This window comes from Elaeis guineensis, chromosome 3 (genome assembly GCF_000442705.2).
Source record: "Elaeis guineensis isolate ETL-2024a chromosome 3, EG11, whole genome shotgun sequence".
In the NCBI taxonomy this organism is placed as follows: Eukaryota; Viridiplantae; Streptophyta; class Magnoliopsida; order Arecales; family Arecaceae; genus Elaeis; species Elaeis guineensis.
Window position 1 is genome coordinate 107,941,432 of NC_025995.2, and position 23,344 is coordinate 107,964,775.

A 23,344-nucleotide genomic window follows, 5' to 3' on the forward strand; every position below is an offset into this window, starting at 1 on the left:
GCCAGAGAAGAGGGATTGGAGGGAGGCGGGAGAGAGGGTGGCGAGGCGGGAGGGAGATGGCCGGCAAGCTGGGAGGTGGGCTCGATCAGCGACGGGGGGCGGGCTCGAGCGGCGACGGTGGCAGGGAGGGAGGGCTCGACGGCGGTGGGGAGGGAGAGAGAGAGAGGATGGTGGCGGGGAGGGAGAGGACTTACCGGGAAGACGACCGACGACCGGGGAACGACGACTGTCGTCGGAGATCGGGGAGGGAGAAGATTTGGATGACCGCGGCGGAGATCGGGCCGGGAGGGAGATCAAGCGGTTTTTTCAATTAGGGCAGAATACCTTCGGTTTTATTTTTAAGTAAAACATATTTAGCGATGAAATAAATTCGTTGCTAAAAATAAATTTTCTGTCGCCAAAAAATTTGATTTTTTGCAACAAAAATATTTTCGTCGCAAATGATTAATTTTTGGCAACGAAAATTTAATTTCGTCGCAAATGATCGGGAAATCAAGTTTCTCGCAATGAAACAAATATTTCGTCGCTAAAAATTAAATTTTTGGCGACGTAATTATTTTTGTCGCAAAAAAAAATTTAGCAACGAAAAATTTTTTCGTCGCCAAAAAAAAAAATTTTTTGCGATGAAAAAACTTTCGTCGCTAAAAATCAATTCTAGCAACGAAATTTAAATTTTCGTCGCAAAATATTCAAAATTTTTTTTGCGAAAATAAAATTTAGCGACGCAATAGTTTCGTCGCTAAATATAAATAAAATTGGTTGCAAAAGTCTTTTTTTTTAGCAACGAAAAATCAATTTCGTCGTAAAAAATATAATTTTTTGGCGACAAAATTTTTTTTGTCGTAAAAAATAAATTTTTAACTATGAAAAAAAATATTTCGTCGCCAAAAAAACTATTTTTTGCAACGAAAAAAAATTTCGTCGCTAAAAATGAACTTCTAGCAACAAAAAAAAAAAATTCGTTGCAAAAGATATAACTTTTTGCAACGCAATTTTTTTCATTGCAAATACCTAATTTTTGGGGACGAAATTTAAATTTCGTTGCAAAAGTCTACTTTTTTGCGATGAAAAATATTTCATCGCTAAAATTTCATCGCAAAAACTCAAATTTCTTGTAGTGTTTCCCCCTCCACCGCACGCAAGGTATTGTCCGCTCTGAGACGGCGCATGCCCGCTACAGGGATCACTAGAACGCCGCCCCTCATGGTTTTGCCCCACAAAAGGTGCCTCACATGGGCAAGAGGGAGTCCGCACTCTTAAGCAATAGACACTCTCGACTGTGGTCGATATGGGACTTTCGAGGCTCGGCCTCCCGATGCCCGACCCACAACATAACGCCCCCCCAGTATGGTATCCCGGAGCAGTTCGAACTTTTCGTCCCTAGGATTGAGGGTCGGGTTAACAACCCGCCTCCGGGCCATATGGCCTTTTATGTCGAGGACCTTCGGGTAGGTTTTTGCTTTTTGATTTCGGAGTTCGTCCGGAACGTCTTGGATTATTACAGGCTTTACCCGACGCAACTGGCGCCGAACTCAGTCCGGTTGATAATTAGTTTTGCTTTGTTGTATCGGCTTTTGCCGACCTTTCCCCGCATCTCTCTCTTTCGGGCGTTCTTCATCCTCCGACCCCACCCGAAAGCCCGAGGGTGGTGGTTCTTCAATCCTCGGAAGGGTCTTTCGTTCATTATCGGTCTTCCATCATCGATCCACGGGTGGAAGAATCAATTTTTCTTTGCTTCTTCTCCGCTACCTTGGGGGTTTCCTTCTCGCAGGGGCGACCCTCGAACTCAGCCGAACGAAAATAGTCAGGTGGAGGCTGGAGATCGAGAGGACTTTCGTCGACTGAAGGATGTGTCGGTGCCGAAGCAGAGAGAGCTCGTCATTGAGCAAGCTCTGTACGACGTCGGCCTGAGTTCGATTACTCGCTTAGGTACTTTCGGTCTGTCGGTCATCTTTTGGTCTTTTCATTCGTCTTTGGACTTGTGCTAATCCTTTGTTGAAATTGCAGGCATGCCGTCGAGAGTAAGACTGACAGATGCCGACATTCGACAACATGCGGCGAGGAAGAGACCGACGTCCGACGCCGAACCTTCACGACCCCCTAAGAGGCCTCAGACATCATCCCCGACCGGTGTTACGACGGTGGCAGCGCAGCCCGACCCCGAACGGTCTCGGGCTTTGAACCGGTCATCGCCCTGTCAGTGTCGGTGGTGCCACCCGAGGCACCGTCCAAGGAAGAGGGGGCAGCCGAAGGAGTGTCAGCTCCCCCACCTATGGAAAAGGTTCGGGCCGAAGCACATGAGTCCGAACGACCTGCGGCGGCTCCCGTCGCACCTTCGGGAGGAACTCAATCAAGTTCAAGTTTTCCGTCCCTCTCCGATCTTCGGGCCTGGACGACAGATCGGGGGAAGGCTCCGATAGCGCCGGCGGATGACTTTAGGTCGGTGGGCCGCGTCGCATCATCTGACGTTCAGGTCTCCGAGGGAGCGTCGGCCCTGGCCAACCACGACTTGGCCAGGAGGTTGTGTCAAGCAACCATTCTGCCGACGGATCGAGAGCTCATGAGGAGTCGGCCGGTGATCGAGATGCTTTCTTCCTTTTATCTGACCATGATCCAGGTAAGCTCTTCTTCTTTCTTCATTATTATTTTCCTCATTTCATTTTTCTGACGACCGACCTTCTACTTACAGCTGATCTACAGCATATCCGAGTTGGAGACCGGATACCGAAGGTTCGGCGACGTCCGGGCGACCTGAAAGAATAGGGCCGAAACTATCGAAGCTGAGAAGGCGATGCTGGTGAACCAGCTGAAGTTGTCGGGCGAGGCTAGGCTCGAGGAGGAGATCTCCCGACAAAACCAACAACCTAACCGCCTCGGAGGTCGAACTTCAGTCGGCTCGCGAGCAGATCCAGCGCAAGACCCGTTCCATTCACCGGCTGCGGCGTGAGCGGGACGGCTGCATCAGAGAGCTCGAGGCCGAGCGCGAGCAACTTTGAGTTAGCCTGGAGAATCTGACTAAGGCCGAGGAGAACCTGTCCTCCGCCCAAGCCGACACCGACATAGTGAAAGCCGAGGCGGAGTCGGCTAAAGAGGCGCTGAGTCGGGCGGTGGAGGACTTCTGTGGCTCGGATGAGTACTGGGAGGAGCTTCTCGAGAGCGGCTTCACCTCCTATCGGGTGGGGTACGAGGACGCTCGGGATCTGATTCAGAGTCTGCACCCGGAGCTCGACCTGAGCAGCGTCATCCCTCCAAGGTCGGAGGACCAGGCCGCAGAGGAGGAGGCCGACCCAATGTCGGAGGATTCGATGGCTGCGGAGGAGGCCGACCCTGGGCTGGTGGAACGAGCTACCGAAGGTGAGGTGGCTCCAACCTCCGGTCCCACTCCGACCCGAATGGATACACTGGTTGCTTCCGAACTATCCCCGATGCAGGAAGTCGACTCCGACGAATAGTCGAAGTGTCTGCTCCGTTATCTTTGTATTCTCTTGTTTTTGTTTCGTCTTTGATATTTGTAATCGGGCTTCAGCTCAATTTTGTAAGTCTAATTTCAACTAAATGAAATCAAAGACTTTTCAAACTTTTTCCTGTATGTAGTTCAAAGTGTATGACTTGCCGAGCCATCTCCGAGGGTATAGGTCGTAGCTCCGACATACCTCGTTAGGACGTTCGGTAGGATCCAGCATAGCCGATCAAAGTAGTCAATGGCGTGCGCCGTGCTAACGGCAGTGCAAACTCCGATCGTAGGTCGGTGTCTTGACTGTCGTACAGGTTGCATAGGATCCGATGGTCGAGAGTCGTCCCGACTGTAGGTCAAGCGTGCACGTCGGGTCGGATGTCAGTCAATCCCCGAATGTGGCATGTCGACACGATCATTCCATAGAGTCTGATAGTTGAGTAGCGTCCGATGTATTCGGATAGGATAACGATGACAAATCGAATATCCGTTGTCCGGCCCTTGGTCGGGCATGCACGTCGGGTCGGATGTCGGCCAATCTCCGAACGTAGCATGTCGACACGATCATCCCGTAGAGTTTGATAGTCGAGTAGCATCCGACGTATTCAGATGGGATAATGATGACAAATCGAATATCCGTTGTCCGACCCTTGGTCGAGCGTGCACGTCGGGTCGGGTGTCGGTCAATCCCCAAACGTAGCATGTCGACACGATCATCCCGTAGAGTCTGATAATCGAGTAGTGTCTGACGTATTCAGATAGGATAACGATGACAAGTCGAATATCCATTGTCCGACCCTTGGTCGGGCATGCACGTCGGGACGTATGATAAATGGTGGCAAGCTGAATATCCTTCGATCGGTCGTGACCAAGTCGGTATGTCGCAAGTTGAACTGCGGTCGTCTTGGCGTTTTGCCCTTCTTAGTCGAAGCTAAGTCGGCAAGTTAGCCAGCCGCGTTGGTCGAGGCCCTTTGCCTTCAGAGGCAGAGGCCGTCGTAGATATTCCGCCCCTTCGATTTCCATCGTAGAATCTGATAGTCGAGTAGTGTCTGACGTATTCGGATAGGATAATGATGACAAGTCGAATATCCATTGTTCGGCTCTTGGTCGGACGTGCACGTCGGGACGTATGATAAATGGTGACAAGTCGAATATCCTTCGATCGATTGTGACCAAGTCAGTATGTCGCAAGTCGAACTGCGGTCGTCTTGGCATTTTGCCCTTCTTAGTCGAAGCTAAGTCGGTAAGTTAGCCAGCCGCGTTGGTCGAGGCCCTTTGCCTTCAGAGGCAGAGGCCGTCGTAGATATTCCGCCCCTTCGATATCCGTCGTAGAATCTGATAGTCGAGTAGTGTCCGATGTATTCGGATAGGATAACGATGACAAGTCGAATATCCGTTATCCGACCCTTGGTCAGGCGTGCACGTCGGGATGTATGATAAATGGTGGTAAGCCGAATATCCTTCGACCGATCATGACCAAGTCGGTATATCGTAAGTCGAACTACGGTCATCTTGACATTTTGCCCTTCTTAGTCGAAGCTAAGTCGGCAAGTTAGCCAGCCACGTTGCTTGAGAGTCGACTGTGGAAGGAGTGCGGCTTCAACTTAGAGAGGCTTCATCGCCAGCGCTGGTCTTCCGTTAGTGTGGACAGAATGATCCTCGTGGGAGCCCGATGTATTGTCGGTGATCGAGCCGTCGGTTCGGCGATCGAGCCATCGGTTCAATGATCGAGCCATAGGCTCGACGATCGGCAATCGAGCTGTGGATTCGATGATCGACGATGGAGCCGTCAGCTCAGCGATCGATGATCGAGATGTAGATTCGATGATCGAGCCGTTGGTTCGACGATCGAGCCGTAGATTCGATGATCGAGACATAGATTCAGCGTAGATTCGGCGATTGGGCCACATTGGTCGAGGCCCTTTGCCTTCAGAGGCGGAGGCCGTCGTAGATATTCTGCTCCTTCGATCTCCATCAGGATCTGCGCACGAGGAGCGGAGAGAGGGGTATAGGAGTCATACCTGTGATGCGTCGGTCTCGGACTCCGTCGTCGGGGCGAAACCCATCTATCGGTGGGGGGGACTGCTGGGTTCAGTAGGAGCCCGATTTTTCTTTCGCTTCTCCTTCTGGCCCGTGCCCTCGATCAGACATCGGTCGGAAGCACCTTCGTCCGCATGCAGGTATTTATACGTGCGCTCCAGTAATTCGGTATATGTTCGGGGGAGGGTCTTGTCCAAGGAATATGAGAATCGAGATCCTCTTAGCCCCCTCTTCATGGCCGAGATAGCCATGTCTTCGTTAAGGTCCCGAACCTCAAGTGTGGCCACGTTGAATCGGGCCACAAAGTATTGGAGTGTCTCATTTTCTCCCTGTTTGAGGGAGAAAAGACTGTCCGAGGTTCGTGACGGTTTTCAGTTGGTGTTGAAATAGGCCACGAAAGAATGCTCGAGCTGTCTGAAGAAGTGGATACATCCTGAGTGGAGGCTGGAGTACCAGGCCCTGGCAGCTTTACGAAGCGTGATGGAGAAACCGATGCAGAGGAGGGCATCGGTCGCCCCTTGAATTGTCATGAGAGCCTTGTAACTCTCCAGATGGTCAACTGGATCGATGGAGCCGTCGTAAGGCTCCACATGAGGCATCTTGAACAGACTAGGAATCAGTTCGTCGAGGATAAATCGAGAGAGAGGTTGGGTGGTTCGGAAGTCGACGTCGTTTGAAGACTTCTGGCCATCCTCCTGGAGCTGGGCAAGCCGACGGTCGATTTTTTCAAACTTACGTTCGTAGTCGTCCAACCGTCGGTGTTGAGAAATCCCAGGGGTCGAACCTCTAGATGAATTTGAAAATGAGGTAGACGATGTCCGTGGCTGCTTCTCCTTCCTCGCTCGCTCCAGTTGGCAAGGAGAGGGATGCCGAGATCGGTGGGGTCGTGCCGTGGCCGCCACCTCCTTTCTCGATGGGAGTGCTGAGATGGCTACTCTTGAGGAGGAGACGGAAGTTGACGCGGGCGTCGACGGCTGCTTCTGGACGGCATCGGATGCGCCGTCGGTTGTTCCGCTGGTGGTTGCGGCAACTGGATCGATTGTTGTTGAAGGTTTTTGACCGCATCCATCAGAACAGTCATTTGCCGCATGATCGCCGTGATCTACACCTCCGTGGTCACCACCGGATGCGGAGAGCTGGATTCCGCTATGGAGGGCAAAGGAGGGGCCTCTTCCTGACGAGAAGAGTGCCTCGTCGATTCGGTAGCTCTCGATCGCTGAGCCCTGATTTTCGTCATCTCGAGAGATTTTTTAAGCTCTATGGAGCTCGCTGTCTTACCTCTGTCAACCCCTTCCTGACGCGCCAAATCTGTTGTGGCCAATCTCCTCTTCGCCCGATCGTCGGGATCGCGCACCTGCAAGAAAAGTCCTCACTGACCGGAGATGCCTCTGACGGAGACTCTCCGACAGTCAAGTCAGAGAGGAGACTAGACAATAGTAGAACTCAACGAGAGGGAGAGAGCTCAAGAGCTTAAAGGTGCTTCAGAGAGCTTACCCATGCTTACCAAGATTGTTGCCTTACCCCATTTTATAGTAGAATGCGGTATGGTCTCGCCATTAATGGTGCAGACAACTGGAGAGTTGTCGAATCTCCGGAGACTGTCAAATCGACGTGGGTTGTCAGGTCATTAACCCATGTCCTTAGCAGGACAACACCCCATGGTGGTCGTACAGCATGTCCTTGGCAGGAGAATAGCCCATAGCTGTTGTACGGCATTTGGATGGGTTGGCCGACTGTATGTTGGTATTCGATTGTCGGATCGTCGGGTGGTGACTTAGAGACACCGTCGACGGATCTGGTATCTTGTGAAAGTCGAACGTCGACTGCCACCCCTGACAGTGAGTCGGTGATATGGGTTCGGCCACTCGACCGATCGAAAACAGTATGGGTCTATTCAGCCGGCATACCTTCGGTCGGATATTATCGGCAGCCATTATCGACAGTCATTATCAGAGTCATTGTCGGAGTCGTCCGTCGGTCCGGTGGGTAGAGTCGGGCATCGGTTGGACCGGCCCGAGAATAAGTCGGCATACGGAGGTCAGTCGGTATATCCCAACAGTTGCCCCCCCACTCCTGAGTCCGATGTCGTGTTGGCCCGCATGAACACATGGGGGATGGCCTCGGACGAAAAGAGTGGTTTTCCATCACGTCATGCCCCGACTCTGGCGATCATACCAATGGACGATCCGGTGTCAGACATCTCATTGGGAACGCAAACCACTGTCTCGTTGGGAACACAAACTGCCGTCGGTTAATTAACTCCGAGATGCGATTTTTTCGCCACATGTCAGGGGGCTATTGGGTCGGAACCGCTCACACGGATGGAGGCAACATGACTCGATCTGGGGCAAGTGCGTCGAACCGTCGGACTGAGGAAGGACCCAGGCGCTGCCACATGTCGACATCCGAGAAACCCTCGTTCGATGCTGTTGGTGCAAAAATCTGCCTGCATCGGAGAAGCTGGAGTCGAGGGAGTCGCAGTCGCCGCTGGGACCTGCAAAAGAAGTCTAAACCGGAGGTGGGGTTGCTCCGGCAAGACCCTCCGACGCTCAAGTCAGTTCTCTGTCTCAACAAGAATGGAGTGCTCGAATGAAAATTTTAGCAGAGTTTCTAGGTAAAAAATGAGAGCTTAGAGAATAACATATCTGGGGTCCCCTTTTATAGACGGGGGGAGCAGTGGATTGATAGCGACTGTTTATGATCGCCTCGTCGTGGACCGTATGGGGCCAGGAGAAATTTATCATGAAGAGTAATAGGGTGGAGTTGTGGCTGTCACCATGGCTCGCCACGTGGAATCAGTTGCGGGGAGTGGAGCAGCATCCATTATCGTGACTCGCCAGGGAACGGTGGAACCGCACAGAATCCGCCGCAGGGAGTGGAGCAGAATTGTGGCCGTTACTACGGCCTGCCAGGGAGTAATAGATCCGCGTAGGATCCGCCGCAGGGAGTGGAGCAGAGTCGTGGCCGTTACTACGGCCTGCCAGGGGGTCCAGACTTGTCGGCTGAAGTTTGGTTGGAGTCTGATTTCCACGGAAGCCCGGATGGGGATCATTTGTCGAGGAACCTCGGCCGAGACCTTCAGCAGGAATTTAGGACGGAAGTCTGGCTCCTGTGGGAGCCCGGACAAATCCTACCTGTAGCTGGAGTCGGAGGCGAAGTCCGACTCCAGTAGGAGCTCGGACGAGGTCTTCCCGCAGTCGGAGTTGGGGATGAAGTCCGGCTCCCGTAGGAGTCCGGATGAAGTTTGTCTGCAGTTGGAGTTGGAGACGGAGTCTGGCTCCCGTGGAGTCCGGACGAAGTTTACCTGCAGTTGAAACTGGAGACAGAGTCTGGCTCCTGTAGGAGTTCGGACGAAGTTTACCTGTGGTTGAAGTTGGAGACGGAGTTCGGCTCCCGTAGGAGTCCAGACGAAGTTTGCCTACAGCCGAAGTTGGAGACGGAGTCCGACTCCCGTAGGAGTTCGGATGAAGTTTACCTGCAGTAGAAGTTGGAGACGGGGTCCGGCTCCCGTAGGAGTCCGGACGAAGTTCACCTGTAGTTGAAGTTGAAGACGGAGTCTGGCTCCCGTAGGAGTCCGGACGTAGTTTACCTGTAGTTGAAGTTGAAGACGGAGTCCGGCTCCCGTAGGAGTTCGGATGAAGTTTACCTGCAGTAGAAGTTGGAGACGGAGTCCGGCTCCCGTAGGAGTCCGAACGAAGTTTACCTGTAGTTGAAGTTGGAGACGGAGTCCGGCTCCCGTAGGAGTCCGGATGAAGTTTACCTGTAGTTGAAGTTGAAGACGGAGTCCGGCTCCCGTAGGAGTTCGGACGAAGTTTACCTGCAGCTGAAGTTGGAGACGAAGTCCGACTCCCGTAGGAGTCCGGACGAAGTTTTCCTGTAGAATCCCGAGGGGTCACTCTTGACATGAACTTTGGCTGGGGGAGGTTTTACACCCAACACCAGTCTCCCTACTTTTGAGTTCGAGCTTCGATCGGAGGAAGTACAGAATATTTTCATAGCCGAAGTCATTTCCTCGAATTCTTCACACGACCGCCCTCGAAAATCTTGGCATTTAATGTGCGCATGCTGGAGCCTTTTTCCGATTAGGGCGACCTGAAGAGTCCTTTCGAAACTTCCACCAGGATGTAATCCTAAGCATCGCGCCATAATAGTCCGCGAACGGTCAACCCTATGCCGCGGTGAGTGGGACACGTGGTGGGTATTGGTTGGCCTAGGGATACCTGCCACCATAACTGCGTCAGGCCCCGCTGCTTATTTAAGCCCTCGTCTTTCCTTCAGGGGCTTCACATCGCCTGAGGGTCGACGCCTTTCTTCTGCCCGAGAGCTTAGCCACTCAGCCACTCCATCGGTGCCCTTTCCGACTCCGAGCATCCTTCGCGTCGGTCATTGCCATCTTCCGTCGGGGCCTCCGCCCCGGAGGCCAACCTCAAGAGGATGCCACGGACCAGGAAGAGTGCGAGGAGGAGAACAGCGATCTGCAAGTTCTCCGGTTGTCAAACTGTCGCTGGGGGTTTCCGTCACCTTAAAGGGGGCTCGAGGAAGAATTTCTTCAACAACAGGGGTTTAATAACGGGGACAACCGATGAGGATGTTCTGCCTGAGAATTTTGGAGTAGCTGAACGGAGCGACACTGGTCAAGGGGGCAGAGTTATCGTCACAAGCTGTGGTGGGATTCTTGATGTCGTCGGGGTCAAGGGACCAGAAGCGGTCGGCACCGACGGTGGGGCAGTAGAACTTGTTGCGGGGACGGTGGAAGTAGCGCATGCCGACCTTGTCGGAACACCTAGGACGGAGGTTGTCGTGGAGCACACGGTGGTGGCGCATATTTTTGGCGCCATCGCTACCTCCGGGGTAACTCCGGTTCTTCTTGAAATAGGTCGTCGTCGTCGCCGCCGTTGCCTTTGCTACCCCCTGAATTCTATCCCATCCTTTTCCCCCTAGGGTTGGGATTTCGGAGATGGAGCGGAACGAGACGGGGAGCGAGAGCCGAGAGGCTTATCACACGTACTGAAAAATACTGCTGGGGAGGACAGAACCGGGAAGAGAAGTCTACAGCTTGAAGTGGCCTCCGGTGTGTCCCTTTCGAGTCTTGTAATAATGTTTTCTTTTTCTGACCCTCCGGGTCTTCTAACGTACATCTTATTAATCAAAAAATGAGAAGAAGATTTTATTACTTCGTCCGTATTTTGCGTCGAATTATTGTCTGCCGAATGATTTATGTCACAAATTGACATAAAAAGTATCAATTAATATCTAAATTATCTAACTTTATTAAGAAATTGATACTTGTTATTATATTTTGCAGAAGAAGAGGTCATCAATAGAAAGAACAAGGAAAGAGGATTCCAACGGCGCAAATTTTACGCAAAATGGAGTTAAATTGACCCAGAAATTGAAGAATGAAGAAAGAAGACTCAATTGGGTCAAACCCGAGTCAAATCAGGTCAAAATTGATCAAAAATCAACTGATTTGGTGATCTGGTTAGCCGCCTGGTCCACAGCAATAGGCGCCTGGACCATGGACCTATCGGCGCACCATAAACTTGCCAATCAGTGAGTCTCAGCTCACCGCAATGCATCGCGAGCCCGATCCACGCGCGCGATCCAGGGCTCATAAGGAGAGAGAAGAAGGTCCAAAGGGCAACCTGGTAACTTCACATCACTCGATGGTCCGATCTTCTCTGATCAAGATCCAACGCTCCATATTTTTGCACCATCAGACGGCCACCATCGCAGTCGGTCAAGATCCAACCGTAATCAAGGCAATTGCAAGAATCAATAAACACTAGGACAACACGGGATCCTTCTGCAGCGCGATCCAACAGACGAAATCTTCCAGCACCTTGATCGGACGGTCCACGATGCATCTGACCTGATCCCATCTCTGCAGCACGATCCAACGGCAGCACTTCACCCAGATCGTGATCCGACGGCCCAGAATCGCTTCCGGCTTGATTTATTAGATGAATTGGATCTTTTAGATGAAGATCGGATGGCTGAAACAATTTTTAAGGTTTCTTGATGGATTTAAGTACTTTTTGAGCGAGATTTGAGCCCCTAAACCCCCCTAACAGTCTTCTAAAACCTCTTAGTCCCACATCTAAAGTTTTGAAAATCTTATAACCCCCAAATGCCTATAAAAGACCCCCAAAGGCCCTTGTTTTAAGGGGGGGCCTTCCGATCAAGCTTGTAACCCTAGATAGTGGGGTTTTTAGCTTTCTTCTCAAGCCTCGAGCTTTGAAATTTTTGTAATAAATTTTTTTTATATAAAATCTTATTTTTATGTAATTTTATCTCTTTACATTATGCAATTTATTTTTCTTGCAATTAGGATAGTTTAATTTATGCAATTTAATTTTATGCAATTAGGTTAGTTTAAATTATGCAGTTTAAATTTATGCAATTAGGATAGTTTAATTTATAAAATTAGGGTAGTTTATTTTTTTATATTTAAATTTTGCAAGTAGATTTAGATCATGTCTAGCTAAGCATCCCTTCTAGGGTTTGCGATGAAGCTAGATCATGAGTAGGGGTTTTACATAGGGTTCTTTCTTTTTCTTAGGATTTTTTTTTCTTCCTCTTTTGCCAAGAATTTTTGATAAACTACAGTTGGGTCAGAGTCCCTTCATAGTTCTTGCTTGATTCAGTGCATAGGAGGAGAAAACCCTAAGGGATCCTAGTTACTACTCCCCTGTAAAGAATCTTGATGGATTATCGTTGGGCCTTAGTCCCTTCATAATCTATGCTTGGGAGAGACAAGAGGAGTAGTCGTTAGGATCAATAAGAAAAATTCTAGGTAGAATTCTCTAATCTAGATCTAGTGGATTCAAAAATCCTAGATCCTTAGTCTTATTGTCTTTAGCAAACAACTTTCGATTTTCGTTAAAGCTCGCTTGAGCATAGATTTGAAAATCATTTTTAAACCAAGTCTCTGTGGGATTGATCTCACTGGTCGTGCTACTCTGCACACTGTGCACTTGCGATTTTATTTACAAATTTTAAGATTTGCACATCAAGTTTTTGGCGCCGTTGCCGGGGATTTGGCATTTTAAATTGTTTTCAAATATTTGTTCTTCGTGCTTTATAACTCTTTTTCTTTTTCCTTTAGGTTTCTAGATTTAGTTGGTGATTGCTGGAAAACTCAGGTACGCTTCTAATTTCTCTTTTATTATTTTTAGTTAATTACTTTTTTTTTAGACCTAATCATTTAAATTTACTTAATCACAAAAAATAAAAATAAAAATAAAAAAATAAAACAAAACAAAAGATATTTCATAATCGTGAAGTAAAATATCAAAATAAAAAAAAAATTCTAAATTAAAATCTTTTACATTCTTGGTCATCTTGTTTATTTGCATTTGCATTTTCATAATTAATCTAAGGGCATCAACCCATTAACAAGATAAGGTGGGGATTTCATTACCTTTCCTTAGCCCAAAAATCATCTCCATCATATTGCATTACCTAGATCTTTAATCTTAAAATCAATTAGACGTCAACCTTAAGGAATTCGAGCTCAATAGGATAAGGAACCCTAAGAGTTCTACCAAGTTTGAGTTGTTTGATTAGTTGGTGTCTAGGCAGGTCCCTGAGGATGGTTTGTTAAATTGGTTCAGTTGCTGACCTGGCCAACTCGTTTGGTGTCTAGAAAGGCAACGATGAGTGAACCTCCCACCTCTTATACTTACCTGGCTAACTAGTTGATCAATCTCCACTTGGAAGGCTTGAAGGGTCATCTTGAAATAGTTAGGAGCTGTCTAGATTTAGGTTAACCCTAGGATAGATTGAGTTTAATTTATTGTTTCACTTGTTTGAAAAAAAAAAAATTTAAATTAATTTGATTACTTTTTTTTAGATTTAGGACTCCTTAGGATTTTTTCTTTAGAACTTTTTCTCTTTTCTTTCTTTTTCTTATACATAAAAATTTTTATAAAAAAAAAATTGTATAAACATCGATAACCGTACACCTCGTGTGTGGAGAAGAGTGTCGGGTCGTCTAGTTAGAATTGAGTCAATTTCTGTTGTTCCAATGGCTGAACCAATCCAACCCATGACCCTTAAGGATTTGTGTTATCCAGTTGGCTCCATCCAACCATCTTGTATCAGGTTGCCACAACCCACAGCTATCAATTTTGAAATCAAACCTCAAATCATAAATATGCTTCCAAAATTCACTGGATTAGAGGATGCTTATATATTTATTAGAGAATTTGAGGAGGTATGTGCAACCATGAAACTGCAATTAACAGAGGATGAGGTCAAACTTAGATTAATCAACTTTGCCCTTAAGGATAATGCTAAGAAGTGGCTTTATAGTCTGCCAAACCATTTTGTCACTACCTGGGAGGGCTTTGTGAGAACATTTTTGAAAAAATATTTCCTCCATCATAAAACAGCTAGGATTAAAAATGAAATAAATCAATTTTACCAACTAGCTGGTGAATCATTTTGGAAGTACTTTGATCGTTTCAAGAATCTTTTGACCCAATGCCCACACCATGGAATAGAAACTTGGAGACTATGCCAGATCATCTATGAGGGGTTCGATTCAAACTCAAGAACCATGCTAGAGTCCATGTGCCAAGGCCAATTTATGGACAAAGAAACTACTGAAGCTTGGCAATTCTTAGAAGACCTAGCCGAGAAAAATTTACAGTGGGAAACAACTAGGGAACCTGATAAAGCTACACCTTCAAGAGAAGGAATGCATCAAATTCAACCAACCCTAGCATCAGAGGCCAAGATTCCAACCTTAACACGTAGATTGGAAGCCTTAGAATTACAGAGACCAGCCAATGTAAATCAAATATCTGCACCCATGTATAAAGGGTGCGATGCACCAGACCATGTCTTAGAAGAATGTTCCTACTCGAATGAGTGTGCACAGGTGAATGCCACCTATCAAGGACCATTGAACAATCCTTATGCACCCACATATAACCCAGGTTGGAGGAATCACCCGAATTTTTCATGGTCCCAGAATCCTAATGTAGGCAATCCAAATTTCAATCAGCAAAATCTAAGGTCCAACCCAGTGATGAACAACCCGTCAGGCTTCCATGATAATGACAAGAAAATTACCTCTTTAGAGAAAAGCCTAGAAGCCATGATGAAGACACATACTAGCTTTATGCAAACCACAGGTCAATTCATAAATAATAACACCCAAGCTATAGCCCGTCTGAAAATGCAAGTAAGTCAGCTGACTTCGACCATTAGGGAACAAGAACATGGTAGGTTACCTAGCCAACCTGAGCCAAATCCTAGGAACCAAAATGGTCCACGACCCCAACAAAGAAACCAAGTTAATGGTGTAAATGCCATTCATACCTTAAGATCGGGAAAACAAATAGACAATAAGGTAGTTGCACTTGATGATATAGAAGACTCATCTGCCGAGTCACCTTCTAAAACTACTACCTTTCAACCTCAAGCATCAGAAACTGAAAATTCACCTAGTCCAGTACTTAAAAGTCCTAGAGCTCCTTTTCCAAACAGACTGAAATTCAATAAATCTGAACATTTAGACAAAATTTTAGAAGTATTTAAACAAGTCCAAGTTAATATTCCTCTTTTAGATATAATCCATCAGGTTCCAACTTATGCCAAATTTTTAAAAGATCTTTGCACTAGGAAAAGGACCACTAATGTACCAAAGAAAGTATTTTTGGCTGCAAGTGTCAGTTCATACCTATCTAGCCATGTGCCAATTAAATATAAGGACCCTGGAGCTCCAACAATTTTTTGTGTTATTGGAGAAATCAATATAAAAAAGGCCTTGCTAGATCTAGGAGCTAGTGTGAATATCCTTCCATATTCGGTGTATGAGCAATTAGGATTAGAAAAATTTCAACCTACTGGGATCACATTACAGTTAGCCGATAGATCTCTCAGGATCCCTAAGGGAATGGTCGAGGATGTTCTGATAAAAGTTGAAAATTTTATTTTTTCTGTAGATTTTATTGTTTTAGAGACTGAGCCAGTTGCGAATCCTAAAGGACATATACCTGTCATTTTAGGAAGACCATTCTTAGCTACGGCCAATGCTGAAATCAATTGTCGAAATTGTCTAATGAAGTTATCCTTTGGAAATATGACCATTGAGCTTAATGTTTTTAACTTAGAACAGGAATCCTCTTCTCATGCTGATGTCAATGTAGTCCAAGATGGTATTTATGAATCCATTGACATTAGTGATGATGAAGTCGACCTAGAGTCTAACCCCTGGTTAATCCATGAGTCTGAGGATGTCAATGAAATACTTAAAGAAAATCAGATTAATCAGGAATCGACACTTCCTACTGAACCAATCATTGAGATGGTGAAATCATCACCTAAACCATCGATAGAGGAAGCACCCATTTTAGAACTGAAACCCCTCCCAGAACATCTCAAGTATGCATATCGAGGACCCAAAGAAACTTTACCTGTAATTATTGCATCAGACCTAGATCCCAAGCAAGAGGAGAAGTTAGTGTCAGTTCTAAAAGCAAATCAAGAAGCAATAGGTTGGACCATAGCAGATATCAAAGGAATAAGCCCTTCTATAGTTCAACATAGAATATACTTAGAGGAAGAGGCTAAACCAACAAGAGAAGCCCAAAGAAGGCTTAATCCAGCTATGAAGGATGTAGTTAAAAAGGAGATTCTGAAACTCCTAGATAGTGAAATAATTTATCCTATTTCTGATAGCTCTTGGGTAAGCCCAGTTCAAGTAGTATCCAAGAAATCTGGGGTAACAGTGGTCCAAAATGATACAAACGAACTTATCCCAACTAGGACCCAAACGAGATGGAGGGTCTGTATAGACTATAGAAAGTTGAATGCTGTGACAAGGAAAGATCACTTTTCTTTGCCATTTATTGATCAAATGTTGGAAAGACTAGCCAGATAAGAGTTTTACTATTTTTTTGATGGATACTCCGGTTACAACCAGATCTCCATAGCCGCTGAAGATCAAGAAAAGACTACATTCACCTATCCATTTGGTACTTTTGCCTATAGACGAATGCCCTTTGGACTATGTAATGCACCGGCAACCTTCCAGAGATGCATGATCAGCATATTTTCAGATATGATAGAACGATTTCTAGAAATTTTTATGGATGACTTTTCTGTTTTTGGCCTAACCTTCTCCGAGTGTCTGAATCACCTGCAATTAGTTCTAGAACGATGTAAGGAGAAGCACTTAGTTCTCAACTGGGAAAAATATCAGTTTATGGTCAAACAGGGAATAGTTCTTGGCCATGTCATTTCTAAAAAGGAGATTGAAGTAGACAAGGCCAAAATATATCTAATTGCAAGTCTTCCACTACCTAAATCTGTGAAAGAAATACGTTCATTTTTAAGTCATGCTGGATTCTATAGAAGGTTTATTGCCAACTTTAGCAAAGTAGCACGTCCACTGACTAATCTTTTGGCAAAGGATACCAAATTTGAATTTACTCATGAGTGCTTAGAATCTTTTGAATTTCTAAAAAAAGCACTTGTATCAGCTCCAATCATTCATCCTCCTGTCTGGTCTGAACCATTTGAATTAATGTGTGATACGTCCGATCATGTTGTGGGCGCAATCTTAGGTCAACGGATAAATAAGCTGCCTAAAGTGATATATTATGCAAGTAAAACCTTAAATGATGCGCAGCTTAGCTACACCACAACTGAGAAGGAGTTTCTTGCCGTTGTCTTTATTTTAGAGAAATTTAGATCTTATTTGGTTGGGACCTACACCATTGTTTACACCGATCACTTAGCCATTAGACATCTCCTAGCAAAGAAGGATGTCAAGGTACGCTTAATCAGATGGATTTTGCTCCTTCAAGAATTTGACCTAGAAATTAGGGACAAGAATGGCACTGAGAACGTTGTAGCAGATCATTTGTCCCGAATTCCAGTCGCACCATCTAGTGAACCACCCATTAATGAATCTTTCCCAGATGAGCAACTCATGTCTGTGTCTACTGAACCTTGGTTTGCTGATATTGTAAATTATTTAGCCATAGGTAAGATACCTTCTCATTGGACTAAGCAGGATAAATATAAATCTTTGCCCAAGTGAAGTATTTCATTTGGGATGATCCTTATCTTTTTAAACAATGTCCTGATCAAATTATTAGAAGGTATATCCCAGATAATGAAGTCATGAATATTTTATCTTTTTGTCATGATCAAGCATGTGGGGGTCACTTCGCGTCTAAGAAAACTGCTGCTAAGGTTCTCCAATATGATTTTTATTGGCCCAATTTGTTTAAGGATGCTCATGAATATTGTAAAAGTTGTGCTCAATGTCAGAAAATGGATCGAATCACCAAGCGACACATGATGCCACTCAACCCAATCTTGGTAGTTGAAGTTTTTGATGTTTGGGGGATCGATTTCATGGGATCATTTCCAAATTTCTTTGGAAATGAATATATTCTAGTAGCAGTTGATTATGTTTCAAAATGGGTAGAAGCAATTGCAAGTAGAACACCCGATAGCAAAATGGTCATTAAGTTTCTTAAAGAAAATATTCTCTCCCATTTCGGTATTCCTAGGGCAATCATTAGTGATCGGGGAACCCATTTTTGTAACCGATCTTTTGCAACATTGATGAAAAAGTATAATGTCACCCACAAATTGGCCACACCATATCATCCTCAAACTAGTGGGTAAGTTGAAGTGTCAAACCGACAAATCAAACAGATCCTGGAAAAAACTGTTAGTGCTAATAGAAAGGATTGGTCTTTGAAATTAATTGATGCACTTTGGGCATACCGAACCGCTTTCAAGATCAATCTAGGAATGTCTCCTTATAGGATTGTATTTGGTAAACCATGTCACTTGCCTATTGAGATAGAACACAAAGTCATGTGGGCCATCAAACAACTAAATACAAATTTGAACGACGCTGGAAACCATAGGAAGTTTCAGTTGAATGAATTAGAAGAACTTAGAAATGAAGCCTATGAAAATGCAAGGATATACAAGAAACGAACCAAAGCATTTCATGATCAATCAATTATGAGAAAAACTTTCAATATCGGACAAAAGGTGCTCTTATATAACTCGAGATTACATCTGTTTCCAGGAAAGCTTAGGTCTAGATGGATAAGATCATTTTTAGTAAAGGAAGTCTTTTCACACGGAGCTGTTGAGATAGAAAACCCAAGTAATGGTGTTATCTTTAAAGTTAATGGTCAACGATTAAAATCATTCTTGAAATTACCTGTCGAGACTGTTGAAGATGCCATGGTTCTTTATGAACTAACTTATTCTGATTAAATTGCTTCGAGATTTGATCTGGCTGAAGACATAAAACTTAGCACTTCTGGGAGGCAACCTAGCTTATTTAATTTCTAATATTTTTTTTATTTTCAGACAAATAAATTAGATAAACTTCATTGGGGACAATGTCGGTTAAGTTGGGGGGTGTGATTTATGTCACAAATTGACATAAAAAGTATCAATTAATATCTAAATTATCTAACTTTATTAGAAAATTGATACTTGTTATTATATTTTGCAGAAGAAGAGGTCATCAATAGAAAGAACAAGGAAAAAGGATTCCAACGGCGCAAATTAGAGCTTGAACAAAATCAGGTGTTATCATTTCCTTTTCCTTCCACTATGAGTTATTTCTTGTATTTAATATATTAAAATAAATTAAAATAAATTAATCTAGAAAAAAAATAAGAGTAAGTTAGAAAGTATTTGCTAATAAATGTAGTGAGTCACGGAGAAGATTAGCTGGTTAGACTCTTGGTGGCATAGGTCATTTAAAGACTATTAGCACTTCCAATTGCACATGCACACTAACAAGGTAAAGTAGGTATTAATTGTAAGGCCAATTAAAGAATTGAATATTATTTAAATTAGATAATTTTTTCTACACCCCAATTGAAGAAATTTGAATTTAAGGAAAGAGCTACCTGCTTGAAATAAAATGCAAAACACAGAGTAAATATGGATTGCCCTAAGCCTAGTAACTGGGTCTCTTCACCTAAGTCAAGTGTTGAGATTCGCATCAAACGATGGTGGGAAGGTCAGGATGCTCAGCAAAAAAAAAAAAAAATAGTGTGAAAGCTACCTTAGTTCTTTGTTTAATCTGGGGTGTATAGAAAATTAATCGAACTAAGTTATGAAAAATGATACAATTGGCCTGTACAAGTTAATACTGAAATACTAAGTTAGTTATCACTCACACAAGTGCTATAAAACTTTAAGTGTACTCTAAGAAAGCTCCTAAGTAGACTGACTACCGATTCTAATTCAAAGCTCATTACTTAGTAATACTAGAAAACTTTTTGAATTTCGATCTTAAATTAATTTACAAAGAAAGGATCTTTTTGGAATATGATCTTATTTTGGTACATTGCTAAGGGACTAGCAATGATTAAGTTGGGGGGTGTGATTTATGTCACAAATTGACATAAAAAATATCAATTAATATCTAAATTATCTAACTTTATTAGAAAATTGATACTTGTTATTATATTTTGCAGAAGAAGAGGTCATCAATAGAAAGAAAAAGGAAAGAAGATTCCAACGGCGCAAATTTTACGCAAAACGGAGTTAAATTGACCCAGGAATTGAAGAATGAAGAAAGAAGACTCAATTGGGTCAAACCCGAGTCAAATCAGGTCAAAATTGATCAAAAATTAACTGATTTGGTGATCTGATTAGCCGCCTGATCCACAGCACCGAACTTCTTTCCTTTACCATTGTTATTGTTGTATTCCCTTCTCTCTTTTTCTCTTCTTTTCTTCTTTTTTTTTTTTGACGTCGTCCGTAAGTTATCGGTTGTTGCCACGTCGGCTCGCCTTTCAGTTATCCTTCTCTCCCAACCTTAAGGGCTCTATAATGTGTATTTGATGAATAATATGAGAAAAAAAATTTCTGCTACCTCTTTTACTCATGTGTTGAATTGTCGCTTGTCGAGCTTCTTTTTGATCTTTGCATCATTTGGAGGTACCCGATTGCCATCGTATCGATCCGTCTTTTTCGTCCGTGGCTGCAGATTTGTCTGGGGTCACTCGAATTTGGTGCCCCCCATCAGGGCTCGAGCTCGGAGGTCTGAGCTTCCGTCACCCTGAGGAAATCGCCTCATCTCGGGCTTGCGTCGAAAGCTTCCTTGAAAGCTGGGGTTCTTGATAAGAACCCCAATCCTTGCTGAGACGGGGTTTTCTGCATCTTCGACGCTGTTTGTTTTCCATTCGTCGCTGACGTAGTCCATCGCTTTCCTTTTTAACTCCTCTCTCCTTTTTTTTTTGAGAGTGAAATTTTTCTCTCCGCTCTTGGTGGGGCTGCGGGAGTCCGGCTCCCGTAGGTGGAGTCGGGACGAAGTCCGGCTCCCGTGGGAGTCCGGACGGAGTCTACCTGTAATTGAAGTCAGAGGTGAAATCTGGCTCCCGTAAGAGTCCGGACGGAGCTTACCAGCGGTCGAAGTCGGGGATGAAGTCTGGCTCCCATAGGAGTCCGGACGGAGTCTTCTTGCGATCAAAGTCGAGGGCGAAGTCTGGCTCCCGTAGGAGTTGGGATGGAGTCTTATTGCGAAGGGGCCGCTGGGAAGGTCCCCCTTTTTCTCATCTGGTCTTGAATGACCAGACCTTAATTGATGTCGGGGCGAGGTTCTTCCCCTATTTCCATCATAACAGGTTTCAGCTCTAGTTAGGATGAGATTCTTCTCCTCTCTCTAACGTGGCTGTAGGGGCACATATGGGAGTTGCTGGACCCTTCCCCCATCCGGTCTAGGCGTAACCGGGCTTTCGACTTTGCTCAAGTTAGGGCGAGGTTCTCCTCCTGTCCCTAACAGGATTGTGGGGGCGCATATGGGCGTTGCAGGGTCTCTCCCCCCATCCGGTCTAAAGAGAATCGGGCCTTCGACTTTGCTCAAGTTAGGGCGAGGTTCTCCTCCTGTCCCTAACAGGGCTGTGGGGGTGCATATGGACGTTGTCGGGCCTCTCTCCCCATCCGATCTAAAGAGAACCGGGCCTTCGACTTTACTCAAGTTAGGGTGAGGTTCTCCTCCTGTCCCTAATAGGGCTGTGGGGGCGTATATGGGCGTTGTAGGACCTCTTCTCCCATCCGATTTAAAGAAAATCGGGCCTTCGACTTTGCTCAAGTTAGGACGAGGTTCTCCTCCTGTCCCTAACAGGGTCGTGGGGGCGCATATGGGCGTTGCCGGGCCTTTCCCCCCATCCGGTCTAAAGAGAACCGGACCTTCGACTTTGTCGAGATGAAGTTCCCCTCCTGCTTCCGACACAGTTTGTTTTGACTGCCCTGTCGATATAAGCTAGTGCCAAGAGGGGAGACATGTAGATATGCAACTTTTATTTAAAACAAAGTTATCGGTAATACATTCGTAAGTTTTTCGAGCTTCATGGTCACGGGAGGTCTGCTCCTCCGAGCTTCTTGAGGTAATAAGTTCTGGGTCGGACTACTTCTTTGACCTCATACGGGCCTTCCCAGTTTGGGGTGAGCTTCCCTCGATCCTGAGGTTGCGAGACAGCGGCTCGTCGAAGTACTAGATCTCCTACTCTAAAGGCTTTATTCTTAATCCGAGAGTTGTAATAGCGGGCGACTTTCTGTCTGTAGGCTGCCATCCGAACTTGAGCTACCTCCCGCTTTTCTTCCAGCAAGTCAAGGTTGGCTTTAAGACCTTGCGAATTATGATGTTCGTTGAATGCCACGACCCGTGCCGACGGGAGTTTAAGCTCAATTGGGATGACGGCCTCCGTTCCGAAGGCTAAAGCAAAGGGGGTCTCCCCCGTGGGCAGTCTTTGGGTAGTTCGATACGCCCACAGCACATGATAAAGTTCATCTGTCCAAGTTTCCTTCGCCTTTTCAAGCCTCGTCTTGATCCCCTACAGCAAGGTTTTGTTGGTCACTTCAGCTTCGCTGTTCGCCTGAGGATGGGCTACTGATGTGAAGTTGTGGGAGATGTTTAGATCTTCACAGAATTTAGCGAATCTTGCTCCCGCGAATTACTGTCCATTATCAGTGATTAGGGTCCTTGGCAGACCGAACCTGCATACGATTGACTTCTAGACGAAATCTTGCACTTTTGCTTCTGTGATTTTTGTCAATGGTTCGGCTTCAACCCATTTAGTGAAGTAGTCAATCGCTACTAGGAGGAACTTCCTCTGCTCCGACGCCACGGGAAAGGGTCCAAGGATGTCCATCCCCCATTGCGCAAAAGGCCATGGGGCACTCAAGGGTGTAAGCTCGGCGGTGGGTTGTCTCTGGATGTTGGCATATCTCTGGCATCGATCACACTTTCTGACATATTCAATCGAGTCATGATGCATCGTCGGCCAGTAATATCCTTGACGGAGCAACTTGTGGGATAAAGATCTAGCCCCCAGATGGCTTCCGCAGATTTCTTCATGCACCTCCCACAAGGCGTAGTCAGCTTCCGAAAGATGGAGATATTTCAAAAGGGGCAAAGAGTATGATCTCTTGTACAACTTGCCCTCATAAAGGATGTATCGGGAGGCTTGATTTCTGAGCTTCCGAGCCTCTTTTGCATCCAGGGGGAGAACCCCATCTCTGAGATAGGTTATCAGTGGGTCAATTCAGCTGGATTCGTGGTCAATTTCCATCACGGACCGCGATTCTTCCGTACTCGGGCACTTTAGAACTTCAAAGAGAACACCCTTGGGCAATTCGGCCGGAGCCAGCATTGCCAGCTTAGAGAGAAGGTTGGCCCTGGTATTTTTCAACCTCGAAATCTGCCTGATGTTGAAGCTGCTGAAGGCGGGGATGAGCTCCTTTACCTTTTCAAGATATTTAGCCATGCTGTCCTCCCATACTTCGTAGTTTTCGTTGACTTGTCCCACTACTAGTTGAGAGTCGCTGTGGACCTGGAGC

The 23,344-nt window shown here is 45.7% G+C and overlaps 1 non-coding gene across 1 annotated transcript; it reads right to left on the bottom strand.

The window, feature by feature from the left end:
• Positions 1–13,892: 13,892 nt before the first annotated feature.
• Positions 13,893–13,999, bottom strand: LOC140856743 (small nucleolar RNA R71). Its single transcript, XR_012140347.1, has one exon. It is a non-coding gene; the product is annotated as a small nucleolar RNA R71 (small nucleolar RNA).
• Between the last annotated feature and the right edge of the window lie 9,345 nt (positions 14,000–23,344).